The sequence below is a fragment of the Canis lupus genome, chromosome 1, assembly GCF_003254725.2.
Source record: "Canis lupus dingo isolate Sandy chromosome 1, ASM325472v2, whole genome shotgun sequence".
Lineage (NCBI taxonomy): Eukaryota > Metazoa > Chordata > Mammalia > Carnivora > Canidae > Canis > Canis lupus.
The window spans coordinates 8,465,039-8,486,485 of record NC_064243.1 but is presented as its reverse complement, the minus strand read 5'-3'; the positions used below and the strand labels follow the sequence as shown (position 1 = coordinate 8,486,485).

The window sequence follows — 21,447 nt, the reverse complement described above, 5'->3', positions numbered from 1 at the left end:
AATATATAAAATATATCATACATAACTATAACTATAAATAAATAATAATATAAATAAATAATATATATTTGCATAAATATATTATGCTCTATGCTATATGTTGTATGTAACTCTATATTAAATACAAATATATTATATATACTTATATACATTAAAATTATTTTAAAAAGAAAAAATAATAAAAATTATTGTATATCTTTCATATGTACCTTGAAGTTAAATACATCTTTACCTTTATTTGGTAATTTAATAAATGAGGAATGCCTGGGTAGCTCAGTCAGTTAAGTATCTGTCTGCCTTCAGCTCAGGTCATGATCCCAGGGTCCTGGGATCAAGTCCCACATAGGGGTTCCCTGCTCCATGAGGAGCCTACATCTCCCTCTCTCTCTGTGCCTGCCTCTCTCTTTCTTTCTCCCTGTCAAATACATAAATAAGATCTTTTAAAAAAATAAATGAATGCTTATTTCCCTTGATGATCTTGCAATAAAGTATAAAAACTTGTACACATTATCACTACAAACCAGATTCAGTTCATTTGTCTTAAGAGAACATATTGTCTCAGCTAATGATGGTGAGCCTATGACAGTGGGGAACTGTCTGTGATGTGTAATGTAATCAACAGATTAGGTGTTTTGGTGTATGGGGTTGGGGAATACATTCATATATTTTCTAGTCTTTTAAGAAAAGTCATTTTGTGTTCTGAATTTCCTGTTTAAGATCTAGAAAAGTGATTATTTAAAAATTTCCAAAAGCCTTATGTTCAGTGTTTTATTACCTTTAAAATATTAACAAAATCATCTTCTAAATTCTAGGATTAGGGTATTCTGTGGTCTTGTTGAAAATCCTTTGTGCCATAATACTCTATATGGGATGGAACCTGGGGCCACATTCTCTCATAGGTGTGTCATTAGGTGGCTTCTGACAATTAAAATGATTCTACCTGTAGAAGGCATCATCCTCTTACGTGGTAGCACGATACTTGAAAGTAAAATCTCCCTAAACATTTTCTCAGTATTTACAAATGTATAATTTCAGTAAGCATCCTTTTATTATCTTATTTAAAAATAATATTTGTCAGTAAATGTATAAGTACATGCATTCTACAAATTTCCATACAACACATATAAAAAGAAGCATCATTTGGAGCAAAAAAAAATATAAATATTAGAATCCAGCTAATTCCAGAAACAATAGTAATCTAATATTTTCTTTCTTCTAGTACTACTTATAAGACATCAATTACTATAGAAGTTGTGTCAGATACCATCCTCTCTAGCTACTGCCAAGTCCCCAGTTTGGAAGTCCTGGGAGCATCACCATTTACATTGATTTCAGCTGTGTCTGTCTTTCATCCAACAGCAGTTACTAAGCCTACGGATTGAAGGCAGAGATTCTCCATTTCTGGTGCATGTATGAAATTTAAAGAATCCATGAATCCCTGACCTTTCTTTCTAGTTCTTATTTCTGTGGCTTTCATTGATTTGTTCAGAACTAATGTTTTAATCAATGGTTTTCTTCTCAGTGTAGGTGTAACACTCTCACAAGAAAAGAATAATAATAGCTAACAACTATTGAGTATGTGCTATTTGTCATTATGCCTATAAGGCTTTGGCTTGAATTAACCTGGTTTCTCTCACAACAAAAATATGCATGAACACTCCCATTTTATCGATGAGAAAATGATAGTAAGAAAGTGTAAGAAATTGCCCAAGCTCATACATCTAGTGTCAGAGCTACAACTGATTAAGTTTTTACTTATTTATTTATTTTTAGAGCTGGGGTTAAAACCCAGACTCCCATGCAAAGCCTGTGCTGTTAACCATGAAGCTAAACTTCCTGAAAATACAGCTTTTTCTATCTTGCAGAATATATTTTTCCCTGTAGGTTTCTTTGTCTCCCCCAAATTATAAACCATACAACTAAGTTGTAGCTTGTGAATTAATTCTGGCTACAATTCAGAATTACATACCAATTTTTTATTGAATGTGGATTTTAAACAGTAAAAGTAATCAAAAAAATCATTTTTTTCCCTTTCAAACCTATTTTACATAAGCAGAACCTACTTACTGTGTTCTAACTAATAAAACACAGTCACCTACCTACTGGACTAGAGAAAGCCATCCAGCTAGTCGCTCAATGACATCCAGGGTGCCATTCCCACTCTGAAATTATGGCAAAACATGCTAAGTGGAAACATGTCACAATGAGTAGTTGTTGGTGGAGAGACGATTGTGAGATCCTCTCACAAGTATTTTAACTCAAAATAAAAATGTCCTGTACTGCATGTTGAATAAGGGGATGAGAATTTTAAAACGGCTGTCATCGGCTCGCCAGTGGCTATAGGCTTTAGAAGAAAAAATAAAAGAATAAACATGAGATGATAATATTAACGGCCTTTCATGAGAAGACAGAAAAATAGGCTATTAATTTAGCAGTGACTTCGATCTAATCATGACAAGAGGAGCAGAAGAAAGTTCTCTCCCAGCCGAAAGAAAAAGTATAATATGGTTCCACATCCTCTCCTCCTGAAAAACAAGCCCAAATATAAAATCTCTGAAAATGCACTTACATAACTTGAATTCAGATGTTCAGCACAAAATAATAGTATGGCTTTCCATAAGCTGGTTAGACATTTAAGCTTGTCTCTAAATGGATAATAAGTCTCTTCTGAGACACCCGGGTGGCTCAGTGGTTGAGCGTCTGCCTTTGGCTCGGTCGTGATCCTGGGGTCCTGAGATCTAGTCCCACATCAGGCTCCCTGCATGGAGCCTGCTTCTCCCTCTGCCTGTGTCTCTGCCTCTCTCTGGGTGTCTCTCATGAATAAATAAATAAAATATTTTAAAAAGCCTCTTTCACCTATATATCATGGTGGTCAGGAGGACCCACTGAAATTTTCTCTTGACAACTCTCAGACACTCTAAGATTTTAAGGCAATTTTGTATACTGTTACAAAATTACCCTGTCGCCTTCTCCAAGAAAACAGAAAGTCAAAGAACTGATGATGCTCCTTGCCACGTGCAAGCAGATTTGGCAGAGTGGTTGTCAAGATACTTGGATTGTAGTCTGAGTTCTTTACGACCCGAGCTGAACTTAGCATGTCAGTTAGATTTTCCGGTTCTCAATTTCCTCTTCTATCACATAAGTGAATCACATAAGGTGACCTCTGATATATAGTCCTTTTCTATGAATTAGATATTATGTAATGAGGAGAGAATGTTATTCACCAGAACTGATGTATTTGCTGGTATTTAGTCATTTAATAAATATGCATCGACTGCCTACTCTTTTGTTTAAGGTTGGAAAAATGACAAGACAGACAAGACCCAGACCCCTAGAGGACATTCTAGATGGGGTGCCAGACAATAAACAAGGAAGCAAATGAACATGTAATTTCAGATAGTAATAAATGCAATGAAAAAAAATAAGGCAGGATAAGGATTGGAAAGACAGTAGGGTTACAGACATTTTCCAGTGAGGTGTTCAAGGAAGACTTCCCTACAGCGGCAATTGGGAAAATAACTGAATTAAGCTGAATTAAACTGAATAACTGAATAACTGAATTAAATTATGGAGATTCAGGCAGAGAGAGCTGCAGATCTAACTGACTGGTGTGGCTCACGGGGGGTGAGGCAACAGTAGTTGGAGGTATGGATGGGTGGCTTTCATTTGTAGGGAGAGGATCCATTTCAAGTAGCCTTTTGTGTATGAAGTGAGGAGGAAATCGAGGTTCACTTCTTCCATAAAGATAAGCAGTTGTTCTAACACCACATTTTAATAGTCTGTCCTACTCTGAAATAAATCAGTGCTTAAAAAAAATCAGTCATCCATGTGTAGCTCCCTATATAGACTCTATTCTGCGTCCTTGATCTCTGGGTCTCTATATGCCAAAACCACTCTGTCCTAGTGACTTAGAGCTTTATTTACAGTTAAGTCTTGAAATTGGGTGGGGTAAGCCCCCCAACATCCTTCTTTTCAAAATCGCTTTGGCTCCCCTTAATCTTCCCTAACCACCAGGGTGAAAGGTGCGTGCTCTGCGAGCTGTGTGCTCCCTGGGGCCTTCCTTGCACGGTACACGCTGTGGCAGCAGGCAAAGCTAACTGCCGCGGCTGCCACCGTCCGACTTCTCTTCCGAGGGCCCGATGCCACAGAGTGAAGGAGCAGTGCTAAAGAGCCTCTAACTTTAACCAGATCCTCCTTGCTGTATTGCATTCTTTTGATTCCTGTCCTATTGATTTCCTGGCATCGTTCTCCCCACGTCCGGTTATCCAGAGCTGAAATGCGTTTAATGCTTACACTAACCATTCTTCCCAATTCTTTGGTATTTTTTTTAAGATTTTATTTATTTATTCATGGGAGACCCAGAGAGAGAGAGAGAGAGAGGCAGAGACACAGGCAGAGGGAGAAGCAGGCTCCATGCAGGGAGCCCGACGTGGGACTCGATCCTGGGACTCTGGGATCATACCCTGAGCCGAAGACAGACGCTCAACCACTGAGCCACCTAGGCATCCCCCCTTTTTTTTCTTTTTAAAGATTTTATTTATTCTTACCCAATTCTTAATAGATTACTCTGCCCCGTGCATACCTAATGCCATTATGTATCCTTTGTTAATCTTTTATTTCCTTAAAATTTCTTCCCCTCTAAGTCACCTCCCTCCACCTAGTGCTTCGTTGTGTTCCTCCGTTATCCTATCTGTTTTCCCCATGTTCACTGGCTTTCTCCTGTGTCTAACAGCTCGGGGTTAGCCCCTCTTGTTCTAGTTATGGGTGCAGCTGCCAGTACTGGGGATGTCCCCAGGCGGCATCCCCCTGGTGCAAACCTACAGTGCACACATGTGTGCCTCTCACTCCCCGTGGCTTTCCTGTTGACATCAAGGCTTTAAATACTGTGGGGTCCTGAATGGCTCTGGAAATGGTAGCAGGTGCTAAAAGCCTATGGGGTAAACCATTTTCCCCCAGTGAGAGGTGGGAACCAGGGATGTGTTGCTCTTTTTGTCTCCATATGGATTGGCTCAAGATAGGCTTTAGATACTTCAGAAGACATCTACCAGATGGAGAACTTCCTTGCACATAGCTGTGGTCAGCTCAGTAGTCCTATTGGCTTTCTTCTTGCCCTTGCCCTTTACTGCTACCTCATGATGGTAATTGCTAATAGAGGAGGACCACAGCTGCCTTTGCTTCAGGCCTTGCTTTTTCAGGCTGCAGAAGAAGCAAGAAAGGCTTTAGCCAGCACACCCTCAGATGGATTTTGAGAGTTGGGTTACTCCCCTGGCTGAGCGTAAGGGGGATCGGATTCCTGGTTGTACCCATGGGGGGATGACCCTTGGCAGACAGTAGCATCATGGTTACCTGGGCTTTGGCTTTCCCTTGTGGTCAGCTAGGGTGAGGTGTAGATGAAGTAGAGGCTTGCGGGCCACAGAGAGTCCCAGGCAGAGGACATGATGTTACCCTTAGCATTCCTGCCACTAAGAAAGACATTCAGTGTTTGGAACTTTCTTTGGATTTTGGAAATAATGTTTATCATATTTCAGAATATTTTTCCAAGCCATTTCTTTTTTTTTAATTTTATTTATTTATTCATGAGAGACGGGGGGCGGGGCGCAGAGACAAAAGCAGAGGGAGAAGCAGGGCTCCATGCAGGGAGCCCAATGTGGGACTTGATCCTGGAACTCCAGGATCATACCCTGGGCCAAAGACAGGTGCCAAACCACTGAGCTACTTTCTTGATTTGCTTAGAAGGCTGCCAGTTTTCAGTGGAGGGCAGAGCAGAAAGGACCCCTGTGTTCTAGGCATTCCTGGCCACAGAGCTGTGTGACCCCATAGACCTGGCCATAACACAGGTCAAACCTGTATTAAGCAGTGGGAACACTGACTGGGGCCTGGCCATAACACAGGCAGACCTGTCAGTCAGTGGGAACACTGACTGGGGCCTGGCAAGGCCCGGGAGGAATTTTGCAGTGCTGAGACCTAGTATGTAGAATCTGTTGATGGCCTTTATGGAGAACTGGTCTTCATTTTAAAATTGCCATAGGGGCTCCTGAGTGGCTCAGTTGGTTAAGTGGCTGACTCTTGACTTTAGCTCAGGTCATGCTCTCAGGGTCCTGAGGTCAAGCCCCCTGTCAGGCTCTGCGCCCAGTGGGGAGTCTGCTTGAGGATTCTCTCCCTCTCCCTCTGCTCCTTGTCCCACTCACTCTCTCTCTCTCTCTCAAATAAATAAGTAAATCTTAAAAAAAAAATGTTCCTTGCATGAATGATCCTGGTCTTGGTAGGGAATAATTATTGGACCACAGGGCACCCAGCACCTTTGTGACAGTAGCCATCTTCTGTGAGCTGGATATTAGTAAGTCGACCAGATCTTAAGGTGAGGTGGACACAGCAGCGATGCATTTTTCCAATGGAAATATTCAGGAACAAGCCCTAATAGGTACTGACAACACCAGATACAAAAGAACAGGTAACGCAGACCCACATGTCATGTATCTTTCTTGCCCTGGCACCTGTGTCTTTTATCCCATACCTGTGGCTTTATGGAACATTCCCTAAGACCAGCTAAAGGAGAAGGAAACAATCCAGGCCTCGTTCACAAATTCGCTAGCAAGATATATCCATGCTGGTTAGAGTGTCCTTCTGCCCAGGACAGCCTCAGCCTCACCCATGGTGCCCCTGAGGGATGAGATCAAGAGGAGCCTTCTCAGTGACCCAAAATTGTTTGGCTCAGGCTTTGCTTTCTGGGGTAATGCAGATTAAGACACTTCTTTTCCACCTTCCAGGAGTTTCCTACCTTTGCCATCCCTCCTGGTGACTGCTACACACTCAAGGTTCCCAACCACTCTGCAGGTGTCGGTACCTTCCTAAACTCAGGATTAGGGCTGCTGGATCCTATACTTCCAAGTCACATTTTGTGCTCCAGATATTACAAAATGGACATGATGCAAGTGAAGTCTGGCTAAATGAAGTTCAAAGTCATCTTAAAGGCAAAATAGGGTTGGAAAGGCAAAAACACAAGCCTAGGAAGTAAAGGTGTAAGTAGATGAACGACTTGGCTTTGGTGTAGTAACTAGAACTGTTCTAGGATGTGTGTGTGTGTGTGTGTGTGTGTGTGTGTGTGTGAGTTCGCATGAGTGTGTCTTAAAAACTTGTTTTTTTTCAGTCTTAAATGGCAAAGTTCCCTCCTCACCTGCAATCCCTGTGCCCAGCATCTGGTAGCCAGATCGTGGCCTGGAGCCTTCAGGAGAGAGTACCCCCAAACATGCCTCCCATGCACCCTTCTGATCTGTCTTATGACCGAGTTACTCTTGCCGTTCACTGGGATGCTGTCGTAAATCTACCTTGCAGATCATCATTATTCAAAGCAGTGTTTTCTATGGAAAAGGGGGCACAAGAGATATTCAGGAAAATGAATTTTCATGGTCATATGAGTTTGGGAAATACAATGTAATATGTCTCCCCTTTTGAAAATTCATCAGGAGCATTTACATATTAAAGGCTTTAAAAAGAGAGTTAAAAAGCAATGAAAAGACACTTAATCCTTATTCAGTTCAGCAATTACCAACTTATGAGTCTACGTGACTCCATTTTATATGTGTATGAACCACTCATCCCCCTTTCCCTGCCCCGGGGTGTTTTCTCATTGTCTCATCATTCAGGGAAAAGGAGGGAGAGACATGATCACAGTATCTCAGAAGTATCCATGTGGTACATCTGTGTTCACAGGATTCTGGAATTGAAGGAGACCATAGAGACTATCTAGTGGTTCGTATTTTACCACAATTTTTTTTTTTTTTTTTTTTTTTTTTTTTTACTTTTTAACTTCTCCCCACATCCACAAGTTTTGAAAGAAGAGCTCCCTCAATCATTTGGTCAATGATACTGGTTTCTCCTTTTTTATTTAGCAAAAGAAAATGTATCCACCTTGCAAAAGGCTTTGATCGTGTAAGTTGCATACTTATTTTGGTGGGTTAATAAAACATTCAGCAAAATATCAAAGGATCTTGATATTTCATTTGGCAAATGTTTTTAAAAGATTTTATTTATTTGAGATAGAGAGCTAGAGAGAGTAAGAGGGAGAAGCAGGCCCCCCACTGAGCAAGGAGCCCAATTCGGGGCTGGATCCCAGGACTCCAGGATCATGACCTGAGCCAAAGGCAAACACTTAACCTACTGAACCACCCAGGCACCCTATTCAGGAAATTTTTAAGTTTTTTTTTTTTTTAATGACTTTTTATTCCATGATCTTCTAAGGATAGGAGACCTGGATTTTGCTCATGCTGAGTTACTTACTGACAACATGCTTTGGTTTCCTCAAAAGCCTGAGTGTTTTACCTGAGGCCCACTACTGTTTGGTAGAACAGGAACTCAGAGTTTCCAATTCCCTGATCAATAATCATCCTATTGCTTTTGATGTTTCTCTAGACCAGAGGTTAGCAAACTTTTTCTGTAAAAGCCAGATAGTAAATATTTCAGAGTTTGCGGGTCATAGTCTCTGTCGAAACTATTCAGCTTTGCTGTTATAGAGTGAAAGAAGGAAGAAAGAGAGGAAGAAAGGAGAGGGGGAAGAGAGAGAGAGAAGGAAAAAAGGTGATGCCAACAAGGCACAAGAGACAAATCTGCATTCTTAACTGGCCAAAAAGGATCTGAGTATTTCTCCCCATGATATTCCTATTTCTTTCCTGTCCTTCCACTAACAGAGAGTAGAATTCCTTCTCCCCATGTCTCTTGTCCTCTTCTGATTCTTGTGACTGGCTCAAGGCCCTATTAGCTGATGATGAGGGTCTGTTTCCCAGGTAACCATGAGCACCTTCTAATCCTCCTGACTCCAGCCTCTCTCCTCAGTTTGTTGCATAGACAAACACTGGATTAGCCCACGTCACAGTTCTAACAAATAAATTTTAAAAAATTTCAATGTCTCTGTGTTGCCTAATAAAATCCAGATACTTTTCTTTTCTTTTTAAGGATTTTGTATTTATTTCAGAGAGAGAGAGAGAGCTTGAGCAAGGCAGAGGGCAGGCTCCCCGCCGAGCAGGGAGCTGATACGGGAGTGGATCCCAGGACCCTGGGATCATGACCTGAGCCAAAGGCAGCTGAGCCACCCATGTGGCCCTGAATACTTTTCTAGACACACTTTCTAGCCTTACTCAGGGCTGTTCTCTCGTTGCCAACTGACTGAGAAATTGCTTTTCATACACATGCCTGAAATATTCCCTCAATGTGGCATGCCCACTCTTTTCCTTGTCAGGCCTCTATCTCTTTTCAGAATGGGTTCTCAGATGCTCTCTCAAGGAGAATCCCACTGCCTTTAAGCTTTCTTACCAGTTTGTATTTCCCCGTGAAACAATTTTGATCTCATCCTTAGCTCATGAGAGGCACAGTTGTGTAAGAAGAGCACTTTGGAGTCAGACACCTGTGAACTCTTTGCTACATTCAGCTTAATGACATTGGACAGGCTGCCTAGCCTTCCCTCTCTCTTTCCAAATCTGCAAAGCATCTCAGTTCACTTTTGCATGGCCAGCAGCAACTGAAAAACTGCCCTGCTTGGAGCAGAAGCTTAACCACTGCCTAAGTGGTGACAGAAGCAATGACATCAGATTGGGAGCAGAGATGCAGGGGCTGAGGAGTGTGATGGAGGGGACAACTGGGGCATAGGGGGGCTTCTGCTCCTGGAGAATCAGGACATTTAAACTTCATTAAAAGACATGACAGCGTATCTTTATTTGATGTTACAGCTAACAAGACACGACCAATTGTTTCCATATTCCAAGAACGTACAAAGAAATAGAACCATTTAACAATCAGACATCCCTTTCAGGATGCTTTTCATTATTCTTTTTCTCTTAACAATGGACTCTTCGCCTGTTTTTATCAATGCCAGCATCCCAGGAGCAAATTTATAATTGTATGCTAGCCACTTGCTTTCGAATAGGTTTTCTGCTTATCTTCACAAAAACTGAGCTCTACCTTAATGACAAAACACATAGGAAGTTATGCTAATGCTGTTCTACAATTTCCACGTAATCGTTGACTGATTATGAAAATATTTAAATGGAAAAACTTAATTGGACTTATTTTTACATTTCAACAATAGCAATGACACCTTATGGCAGTTGTCCACAGACCTCAGTTGATTAATGTTACTGTGAGAATTAGATAAAAATTTAGTCTGGAGCCACCCGCAGAGTTTCTAATTCATTAAGTCTGGAACAAGGCCTAGGGATTCACATTTTCAAAGAGGCAGATGCTTAAACCATGACAATCATTCAGGCTTTTTTTGATTATTTTTTTTCACACCTAACATAATCATTATTTGACTTGTGAGCTGGATTTCCGCTGCCCCTGCTATTTACAGTGCTTGTGAATCTCTGCCATGAGAATGCTGCCTTCAAATGACTATTCCATTAAGACGTGAGCTCTGGACTTGAATTTTCAACTAGCTCCTTAAAGATAAGAGTGTTGAATGACATAGGATCATAAATTCCCAAACAACCAACTGCCACCACTGCCATCTTGCTGTGTGCAAGCAACAGATGGAAAACATGAGCCATCTGCAGAAAAGTTATCTGAGGTGGGAAACTGTGTTCTCTTTCTCCTCCCTTCCCACCACCCTCAGGTTGTTGAAAGCAAAGATGCCAGCCTATTTTTAATCACTTGGGGGCGGGATGCTTGGGTGGCTCAAAGGTTGAGCATCTGCCTTCAGCTCAGGGGTTCAGGACATGATCACAGCTCAAGGGCTCAGGTAGTGATCCTGGGGTCCTGGGATCAAGTTCTGCATCAAGCTTCCCATGGGGAGCCTGCTTCTCCCTCTGCCTGTGTCTCTGCCTCTCTCTGTGGGTCTCTCATGAATAGATAAATGAAATCTTAAAAGCTTTTAAAAAATTACTTCGGGGCATATAATAACCCCTATTTTTTTTTTATTTTGAAAATTACAAGCCTCAGAAAAGTTGAAGGAGTAGAAATAGAAGGACCCATTTGTAATTGAACTCAGCGGCTAATATTATGTGATATTTACCTTATTTTTCTTTTGCTCTTTGTCTCTATTTACCTCTTTGTACTTTCAACTAAATTTTTGAAAGTAACTTTGCAGACATCATAATACCTATATGTTGTGATATTTATCTCCTCATTAAAGAGTCTTCTTTTCTGTAAATACAGTGCATGATAACATCCAAGACTCAATACTGATGAAATGATACAATCCACGTTTCATGTTCCCTTCTCCCCAGATGGATATAGAGCGATTTTTACTTTTGGCTCTGGATTTCACTCAAGAATTACTGCATTTGGTTGTCATCTTTAGTCCCCTTTAATTCAGATTACTTTACCTACCTTTTGTCATTCTCTCTCTTTTTCTTTTTGCTTTTTTGTTTTGTTTTGTTTTGTTTTTTTTGTCTTCCAAGATAACAACATTTTGGAAAAGTACAGGAACTTGTCTTTTACAGTATCCCCCAACCTGGATTTGCCATATTGTTTCCTCAGGCTAAACTTTTTCCAGCTAAACAGCTGCATAAGTGATGTTATGTGCTTCTCACAGCCTAACATTATGAGGAACACAATGTGGGTTTGTCCCCTTGTGGGTGTTGATAACTTCAGTCACTTGGATAGGTGATAGATTTTGCCAGATGTCCCTGTTGTAAAAGTTTTCGTTCATAATTAATATTCTTTTCCTCACATACATTAACCCAGTAAATTAAGAATCCATGGATGATCATTGCCTGAATCACATATCACACTGATATCTAAAATACAGAGATTGTATCTTTCTTGCATTTTTTCGGTGGCATTAGTATTTAAACAAGAGTTTTCCTCATTGTTTATGTATATTTCCTTTGATTATCTTCTGATTCTGGTGTCACTATAGACTCGTGCATTCTTTTTACAGTCAATGTGTTATAAACTATTAATGTTATTTTTATTTTTTTAAGATTTTATTTTTATTTATTCATGAGAGACACACAGAAAGAGGCAGAGACATAGGCAGAGGGAGAAGCAGGCTCCTTCCAGGGAACCTGATGTGGGACTCGATCCCAGGACCCCAGGATCATGAACTGAGCCAAAGACAGATGCTCAACCACTGAGCCACCCAGGTACCCCAATGTTATCCTTTTTTAATTGAAAATTTTTATTGAAGTACATCATCTGAAGTTGTAAGAAATAACAAAGAGATCTCAATAGTAACAGTTTGCAAAATGATAATATAATATGGCCACCAGCATATTCGCACTATTACAATTCACCAGTCTTCAGAATTTCACCAGTTTCCTAATCTTGTTTCCACTCCTGTGTGCACACATGCATGTGATTGTGCATGTGTTTAAACCACCACAGTCAAGATACTGAACAGCTCCAATACCACAAGGACTTCTCCTGCTTCTCTTATATATCTGCACCCAACTCTGTCCCACACCTCCCCACTCCTATTCCTAAATTTTAGCATCTGTCCTCCATTTCTCAATTTTTTCCCTTTCAAATTGTTACATAAATGGAACCATCCAGTCTGTAGTCTTTAGGAATTGTCTTTCTTCATTCAGTATGATTCCCTTGAATATATCTTGATACATTCATGAAAGGGGTGGAATAATACATCCATGTTTGTTCATCGATATTGATACATCAATAGTTTGTTCCTTTTTATTACTGAGTATTCTTTGGTGTTTTCATCATCATAATATGTTTAGCCATTCATCCACTGAAGGACTTATGGGTTGTGTCCAGTTTGGGGCCTTCACAAACAAAGTTGCTATAGATATTCATGTACAGTTTTTTGTGTGAACATAAATTTTTATGTATTGTAGGTAAATGCTCAAGAGGCCAATTGCTGGTTCATGTGGTAGATTTGTGTTTAGTTTTATAAGAAGTGCCAAAGCTTTTCCAGAGTTTTATATCATTTTACATTCCCACCAGAACTTATAAGTAGTGAAGTTTTTTTCACATCTTTGTCATCATCTACTATTGTCATGACATTTATTTGATTATAGCTGTTCTGATAGGTGTGTCTCATCATGGTCTTAATTTGCGTTTTCATAATGGCAAGTAGATATTGAACATACCTCCTTGGGCTTCTTTGTCATCTATGTATTCTCTTTATTCAAATGTCTTTTGCCCACCTTCTGATAGGAATTTTTCAAGATCTTTTTTTCAGTTGAGTTCTGAGAGTTAGATATTAGTCCTTTGTTGATACAAGATATAAGGTTTGCAAGGTTACAAGATATCTTCCCAGACGATGGCTTGTATTTTCATCTTCTTTACATGGACTTTTACAGAACAAAAATTTTTAATTTTGATGAGGTTCAATTTATAAATTTTTCCTTTTATGAATCATTCTTTTGGTGTCAGATCTAAGAACTCTATTTAGTCTTCATTCCTGATGACTTTTCTCATACTTTTTACTAAGTTTTATAGTTCATATTTTCTATACTTAAGTCCATGAACCATTTTGGACTAACTTTTGTATGAGGTGTGGGGCTTAAGATGAGGTTTTATTGCCTATGGATGTTCAATTGCCCCAGTACCATTTAATGAAAAGGTTATCCTTCCTCCATTGAATTCCTTGGGCGTGTCTGTCAAAAATCACTGTGGCATATTTATATGCATTTATTTCAATATTCCCTGTTCTGTTCCTTCCATCTATGTATCTATCCCCTGTGAAGACCACACCATTGATCACTGCAGCTGTATCATAAGCTTTAATATTGGGCAGTGTGATTCCTCTTATGGTGTTATTCTTTGTCAAGATTTTCTAGCTAGTCAAAACCTGCTAAACTTCATGTTGATTGCTGTGTCTTGAGTAAAAATCTTTTTTTCTCTGACCCAGGAGTCTCTTGTCATCTGCCAGGATCCATGTAAGAATAGCATGTAGAATCGTGAGCTTCACAGTAAAGGAAAACCTTAGTTCCTTCACAATTCTTGACACATATTTCCTCTTCTCATAAAACATGAAGTGGATGCTTTGGGAGGACTAATGTTAAAATAGTCTTTTAAGCTTTTTATTTATAAATAATGACAGATTTATAGAAAGTTATAAACATCATACAGAGAGCTTCTGTGTAGTGGTCACCCAATTTCCTCCAATGGTTACATTTTACATGAGTACAGTACAACATCAAAGCCAGAATTCAATATATGGATATAATGTGTGAATATAAATCTTTGTCATTTTATCACATGTGTAGATTTTTTTAGTCAGCCTTGCAGTCTAGATAAAGAACTACCCCTCACCACAAGACCTCTCTATGCTACTCCTGGATAGTCACACTCACCACTATCCCCTGTTCATTTCCAACTACTGCCAGTCACTCATCTGTTTTCCAGCTTACAATTATGTCATTTCAAGAATATTATATGAATGGAATCACATCACCTTTTGAGTGTAGCACAGTTCTGTAAATGATCACATTTAGCACAATGCTGAAGAGATTCATATCCAAATTATCCACATGTATCAAAATTTAATTCTCTGGATATTTATTCAAGCTGTTGGGTGTATCGTTAATTTATTCGTTTTCATTGCTGAGTAGTATTCCATAGCATGGGTATACCAGGATTTGTTTGGTTTTGGTTTTTTATCATATATTTATTAAGGACAACCTGATTATTTTTAATTCTGAGGTATTAGAACTAAAGCTGCTATAAGCAATGATGTACAGGTTTTATGAGGACATAGATTTTCAGTTCTCTGGGATAAAGGCTCAGAATTCCATGTGTGAGTCATGTGGTAAGTATGAGTTTGGTTTTTCAGGAATAAGAAACTTTCAGTGTTTCCAGAGATTCTGTAAAGTTTTACATTCCCATCAGCATGTATTTTGCTTTGTAAATCAATCTGAAAATATTTTTCTTTTAATATATTAAATAAATTCTCTAAAATCATTGCTATGTCTGATACAATTAGTCTCTACTTTATCATATTATCTTATATTTTGTTCACTGTGTGTATATATTGACTGTGTTTCTTTCTCCATGTGATACTAGTCCTTTTCTTTTCTGAGGGGGACTCTGGGGGTGTCTTTTGGGGAGTAATTAGAAAGGTTTGAATTTGTATTATAGTTATAATATGCAACTAAAAGTATTCTAAATTCTCAATATTTCTTTGCTGATATTTATTTTTATCAAATAAAGCTTCTCCTCTAGGAAATTCCTGAAGACAGTATTTCATGAGGATTTTTTTTTAATGTTAAAATGTATTTCTATAGCCTTGAAAGTTTAAAGACCCTCTCGCATTTTCTTTTCTTGATTCTTCTGGGAATGTTCTATTATTGTCTTATTTTCTATTTTGTGGCTGAGTAATCTGATCCCAAGCTGTCTTTCTTTCCTACTTAAGTGATTCAGTCTTACCTGAGAGCTGAAGGAAATTTCTAGTTATCCTTAAAATCCATAGTTTTACTGGAGTACATCTAGAGAGTGATTATTTCTTCAAATTCCCCAAGTACACAATAGGTTCTTTCAATATATAGGTTCTGATTTCCTTAATGGTGAACAAGTTTTTGTTGATAAATATTAGTCCCGTTCCACTGTTTTGTTTTGTTTTTTATTTTTCAGGGATTCCAGTTATGCGTATTTTACTTTTTGTACATGTGTATGTCTATTTTTTCCATATTTATTCAAAGCTTTGACATTCAGATACTAGCTGGTTGTTTTTCGTATGTCTTCAATCACCTGCTTTGGGGGTACTTAATGCAGATATGGGTACTATGTTCATTTTCCTATGTTTTCAGTTTTTTTAAGAAAATTATTTTTACCAGCTAGTACATTTCATATTTTTTCCTATCTTCTTCTTTTAGTAGCTCTGTATGGATGTTGCTTTGCTTTGCATTTATTTTTAAATACTTCATTTTCCAAAAAATTACAGGTGAAAGGAAGGATAAGGGAATGGACTGGCTTTTGGTTTGGTTCTTCAGGGACTCTTCTGTAGTCATGAACTTGGTAGGGGTGGGCTGAGGCTGGTATTCTGCTAATTTTAACTCCCTTTGCTTCTTTAGGAACATTGTTCTTCACCACTTTCTTGCTTTTGTTTCTTTACTCAAAACTCAGAGAGCTGGTTCTCTCTCCCTGCAACAGGATTTTCCTGGGGCTGGCCCCTACAGTCCTACAGCCTCTCAGCCCCTTTCCTGATGTTTCCCCGATTTTCATGTTGTTCTTTTTTTTTTATGTACTTGTAAAGTGAAGTTTATAGTTTTAGCTGTCTCCTGGCTATGTTATAAACATGTGGTTTTATTTGCTGTCCTGGTTGAGGGGTGTGATGTTGCAGATATGTGGAGAAATAAGGCAGCCATCATTATCCTGCAGGAAACTGGAAGTCCCAAAAAACATCATTCCTGTAGATGACTACATAATAACCTGATAATACAAGCAGAGAAAGCCATGAGATCTGAAAGTAGGTGGATGCCACCAGGCTGAGTAAGACTCCTTAGACTTGTAAGAGAGATTATTGTGTGTGCAGCAGGCATACTGTGCCTTTGTTTCTTCAACATGGTTCCCCTACTCCCCCTCTGCTCAAGCACCTCCCACTTCCATAAACTTTTGAGCAGTGAATGCATGGAAAGAAGAAGTGAAAAGCATTAGAGAATCCTTAGTGATATGGTTTCAACTATGTTTAAAAAGTGATCTGAAAATTGAAGTCCTGTAGAGCAATCCATGTCATCAGGGTGAGAAGAGATGACAGTAGATGGATGAGGGAGAAATTGGGTGAGAAACTTCTTTATCTGACCACAGGAAGGGACAGGTCAAAAGGACTCTGCTGGTGAAGGCTGCACTTTGAATCAGGGGAAATTTATCTTTATTCATTTGTTTATCTACTGTCTTGTTTGGGACTGATATATAGTGACTAAGGCGATCAAATACTTCCTTAGATTTAAAGTCATCATGAAGCTTGGTACTTCCTTTTTTTCCCTTTTTCTTGTTGAAAAGTACTTTTCAAAATTTACCTTTTACTTTTTACTCAGCACACCTAGAAAGGTCAACCATGGTCACATTCACGTCTTTGTAAGCATTTTAGTTCTTACAGGTACTTACTGGAATAGCCAAAGTGACTATGAAAAAGAAATAAATTTGCAATGTTACTGTGCTGAATATCAGAATATTTGTAAGTGAGGTGCAAACCTGGGTTACAGTGTATTTGCTCTTTATAAAACAAGGGTACAATTCCTTTCCCTTTTCAAGTGAAGGAATGAAAGGATGTATTCATCATCCATTATTGAGAGTTTACGTAAATGGCCGTCAACAAGATAAATGGCTTGTTTGTATCTCTAGAATAAGGATTAGAATTGAAAGAGATGAGAGTATGAAAATACTCTGAGTATCCCTTGCCCACTGGTAATTAGAATATCAGTGCCTGGGATTCAATAGTCCTGAGTACTCAAGTTGCCTTTGGCTAAGGACCAATACATGTTCTGTGTGTGCCTAGACATAGTTTGTCAAAAATAATCAGAACAACTTCTGTTCCCATGTGCAGTAAAATAGCTATTCGTGCAGTTGGGAACAGTAGTAAACTTTTTTTTTTTTTTAATTTCTTGTTTCCTAAACAGAGATCAAATCCCTGGCCAATTTGAGATGTACATTATTGTAAAAATCTATAAATTAAGGGAGAGAACATGAGCTGAGTTTTGCCAGAGAGAGAGAGAGAGAGAGTCATAGTTTGTACTATTAAGCACATAATGCCACCAGATATGATACTGTTAGAGCAGACCATCCAGATGGCATATTCTTGAGACTTCATCATTTCCTGAATTTCTTCCTATCTACACAACTTACGACTTGAGAAGTCGATCACTATATCCCTATCTAAAAATCTGTGCAAACCCTAGACACAAGAAGGACACCAATATTTCTTTCAATACCTCTCACTCATGAAACTTAAAAGGCTCATCTAATTATAGAGAAGAAAAATAGTAAATCTCTATTCATTTAAAAAATAGTTACAAGTCTTTTCTCAAAGCCTTTTTTTCTACAATAAAAATGTCCTATCAAAGAAGAGTAATTCATGAGTATATAAACCAAGTCTCCTTGTCAGAGGTCTAGAAAATGACACCTTTCATTATATGGACTCAATTCCTACAAATTCACGGAAATAATGAAGAGTCTGTTAGGTAGGGATGCATACTCTCAACCATATTCTGTGGTTACATACTCTCCCACTGCCAGAGTTTAGCCCACTTCTCTTAGGACAAAGAAACTTAAGTTATCAGCCTCCCTAGATATTCTCAGAGCTTGCCAATTAATTTGTATTGCCGTGAGGAAATTTTTCTGCCTAACCGTTTTGTTAAATAGTTGAGTCATAACTCTATGATTGTATAATTAGAAAGTGCAAAAATAAATCAATTGAAAATGAATTTGAATTAATGAGTTCAGTAAAATGGCTTGATAAAAGATCAATACACAGAAGTTAAGGACTTATAAAGAAGCACTGCATGTCTCAAAAAGGAAATGAAAACAAATTACTTTATTTCCAGTGACAAAAATTCCCATAAAATTGCTAAGAGTGGACAATCTGAGAAATGTGCAGGACCTAAATAACAAACATATGAAGCTTTATAAAATATGGAAGATGTCATATCTTCCCATGTTCATCTATTTGTGCAGTGCAGTTCCAATAATTAGAATTTAAAAAATAATCAAACTTCATGTTAATCTTAAAAGAATTCTTTCATGGGACACATCTTTAGAGAGACCCTTACATGAAGTTTAGATGTCCAGAAATTATAATGTAATGGATTTCCTTTCTGAGAATAAGAATAGAGGATTAGCATCTCTGTGCCTATTATCTGTTGTTCTTAGGCCAGGTAGGCCAATGTGACAAGTAGCATGTTAGACAAGGATTTCTGAAAATGTCTTTTAAAATTTCCTTCTTGTTAAAAAAATATATAGAGTTGGTTGATTTCTTTGTGTACAGAAATTGACATATATGTCAAGAAAATATAAGGAATATTACTTCTGGATAGGTCAGAGACCTTAATATACTTGTAAATGAGAGTTCTAATTTCTGAGCTAGAAGAAGTGATAAAAGAGATCAGGATGCCTCTTGCCCTCAGCCCAGGTTCTGTTTATACAAAATCTGTCATGGAGAGTTGGCAACACTCCAGTCATCTCCCCTATAATAGGGTGAGTCCTGCCATACCTGGGGTCCTAAATAGGAAGGAATGATGCAGGAAATGCCTGGATATTCCTTGATGGGCCCTTGAATAGAAGAAAGTACAGGGGAGTGAGCCTGACATTTGACTCTGCCTTGCTTCACAAGGTACCTACTGATGGGGAAGTAACCACTAGTGGCCAAGAAGCCAGGCTGAAAATGGTGGCTAGGAGTTTTCGATAGCCTCATGATGCTGGGAGTCAAATTTGGATGTCAAGGTCCACCAAGGAAGATGAGCCCTTGTAAGCATTCTGATAGGATCCTGAAGTGCTTTACCCCATGGATAAGGGCAAAGTGAATATAAACCAGTCCTGACAAGAGACAGAAACCTAGATCTGAATCAGCTGAGTCCCGGACTGAATGAATTTGCTATGTCTCTAACCCTGTCTGGACAAAGATAACATCATCTCTATCATATTTCCAATATACTTTTCAGCATTCAATCAGATATTATCAATCATACCAAACAAAGAAGCCAAGGGGCAAAAAAGTAATCAATAGAAGCAGGACTATAAGTTATCCAACATTGGAGTTACCCAACATACCAATATGGGTGTTAAAATAATGGCAGTTGATATGCTCAAAATATGAATGACAAGGTGGAAAACTTCAGCAGAGAACTGAAACCTAAAAAAGGAATCGAATGGAAATTCTGGAACACGTTACAAATGAATATAAGCATTTGATAAATGGATTTAATATCTGTTAAAAATAGCTGAAGAGTATATTAGTAAACTGAAAAGTAGGTCACTGGAAATATCCAGACTAAATACAGAGCAAAACAATAAGAAAACAGAAATAAGATTAAAATATGGATAACATCAGAGAAAAAAATCTTAATAAGATGCATGTCATTAGAATTTCGGAAGTTGAAGAGACAAGAAAAATGTGCAGAAGAAATGTTTGAAGTGAAAAATGGCTGAGAATTGTTCAAATCTGACAAAAGATTCAAGAGTTACACACTTAAACGAAGGAGACACACACACATACATATACACACACGAGTTGTAAATAGGAAATAAGACATTGACGTTGCATCAACATGAAGTAGGTGCTAGGGATTTGAATTCCTTTAATTAAATCTGGCTTCCCCACTGCTCTCCCTTTCTTGAGGAAGGAATAGCGCACCATGACTCTGTGCCCTAAGAAAGCAGTGAATGAGAAGGCTGACATCTCTCACAAAGTTAGAGTGGAAAAGGGTCATCCAAACAAAGGCTCACCCAACACAAACATAATGCAGAGTTATTTACAGATTTTTTAGTCAACATTTATTGAATGAGTGTAAACTACTTGCATTAAGGAAAGAATTCCAAGTTGATATTAAACTCAGAATTCATCCAGAATTGCTCACTGCTCTAGGGCTTTGCAGGAGGCAAAGTTGAAGTAGTTTTGTTGAGAAGATTTAAGAATTTCAGGCTTATGAGATTTCAGAGGGGAGAAAAAGCTTTCTGAGGATGAGCTTATAATAAAGCTGTACAAAACACATAAATGAATCACTCTGAGAGGAAAATCAGCTGATTTTTAAAAAGGCACATTAGCACCCCAGAACTGCAAACAGGAAAAAGTTTTAAAATATAAAAATAATTATATTTAAAATAAATAAATACAAGAAATTTAGATATATTAGCAAGGCATCAAAATAAAAAAACAATATATGCAAAACAAACCACTAGTACTTCTAGTGGGTTATTTTTAAACTATTGAAATGGAAGGAACTGAATAAAATTAGGCTATCTGAGGAGATTCCTAGTTAACTAGAAGATGAATCTGAAGAAATCAAGCATGCAGCACAAAATATGAAGAGAGAAAACTATTAAGATATGATACTAAGATATGAAAGGTAGAATGAGAATGTCCAAAATATGCCCGACATATATCCAAAAGGATGTCCAAGTGAATAGGACAAGTGAACAAGAGAGATGTAAACTCAAAATAATAATATCTGAAAAAAATCCCAGAAATGAAGAAAGACGTGTCTTTTAGAGTTCCATCAAGCCACCCGATAGACACATCATGACAAATATGCAAAATTAAATATAAAGTAAAAAAAAAATCTTCATAGCAAGCCCAAAGAGAAGCACCTGGGTGGCTCAGTCAGTTAAGTGTCCATCTTCTCTTGATCTCAGCTCAGGTCTTGATCTCAGGGTCATGAGTTCAAGTCCCACCTGGGGCTCCACACAAAAATAGGAAGCCCAAAGAAAATCAGGCTCCTTTTAGAAAGAAATGACAGATGAATAGATGACTCAGTATTAGCAACAATAGTCAAAAGACACTAGAAAAATATTTTTTAAATTCTGGAGAGGGATGCCTGGGTGGCTCAGGAATTGGGCATCTGCCTT

At 38.4% G+C, this 21,447-nt stretch overlaps 1 protein-coding gene and 1 long non-coding RNA gene across 3 annotated transcripts in view; one reads left to right on the top strand and one right to left on the bottom strand.

Moving 5' to 3' along the window:
• The window catches only part of LOC112643996 (uncharacterized), a 73,077-nt gene extending 70,478 nt beyond the window's left edge, over positions 1 to 2,599 (bottom strand). Inside the window, exon 1 of the long non-coding RNA XR_003126042.3 lies at positions 2,100 to 2,599. This is a non-coding gene — a long non-coding RNA (uncharacterized LOC112643996). The remainder of the gene's footprint in view (positions 1 to 2,099) is intronic.
• The window catches only part of DOK6 (docking protein 6), a 369,596-nt gene that overhangs the window by 162,164 nt on the left and 185,985 nt on the right, over positions 1 to 21,447 (top strand). The gene's annotated exons all lie outside the window — the stretch shown is intronic.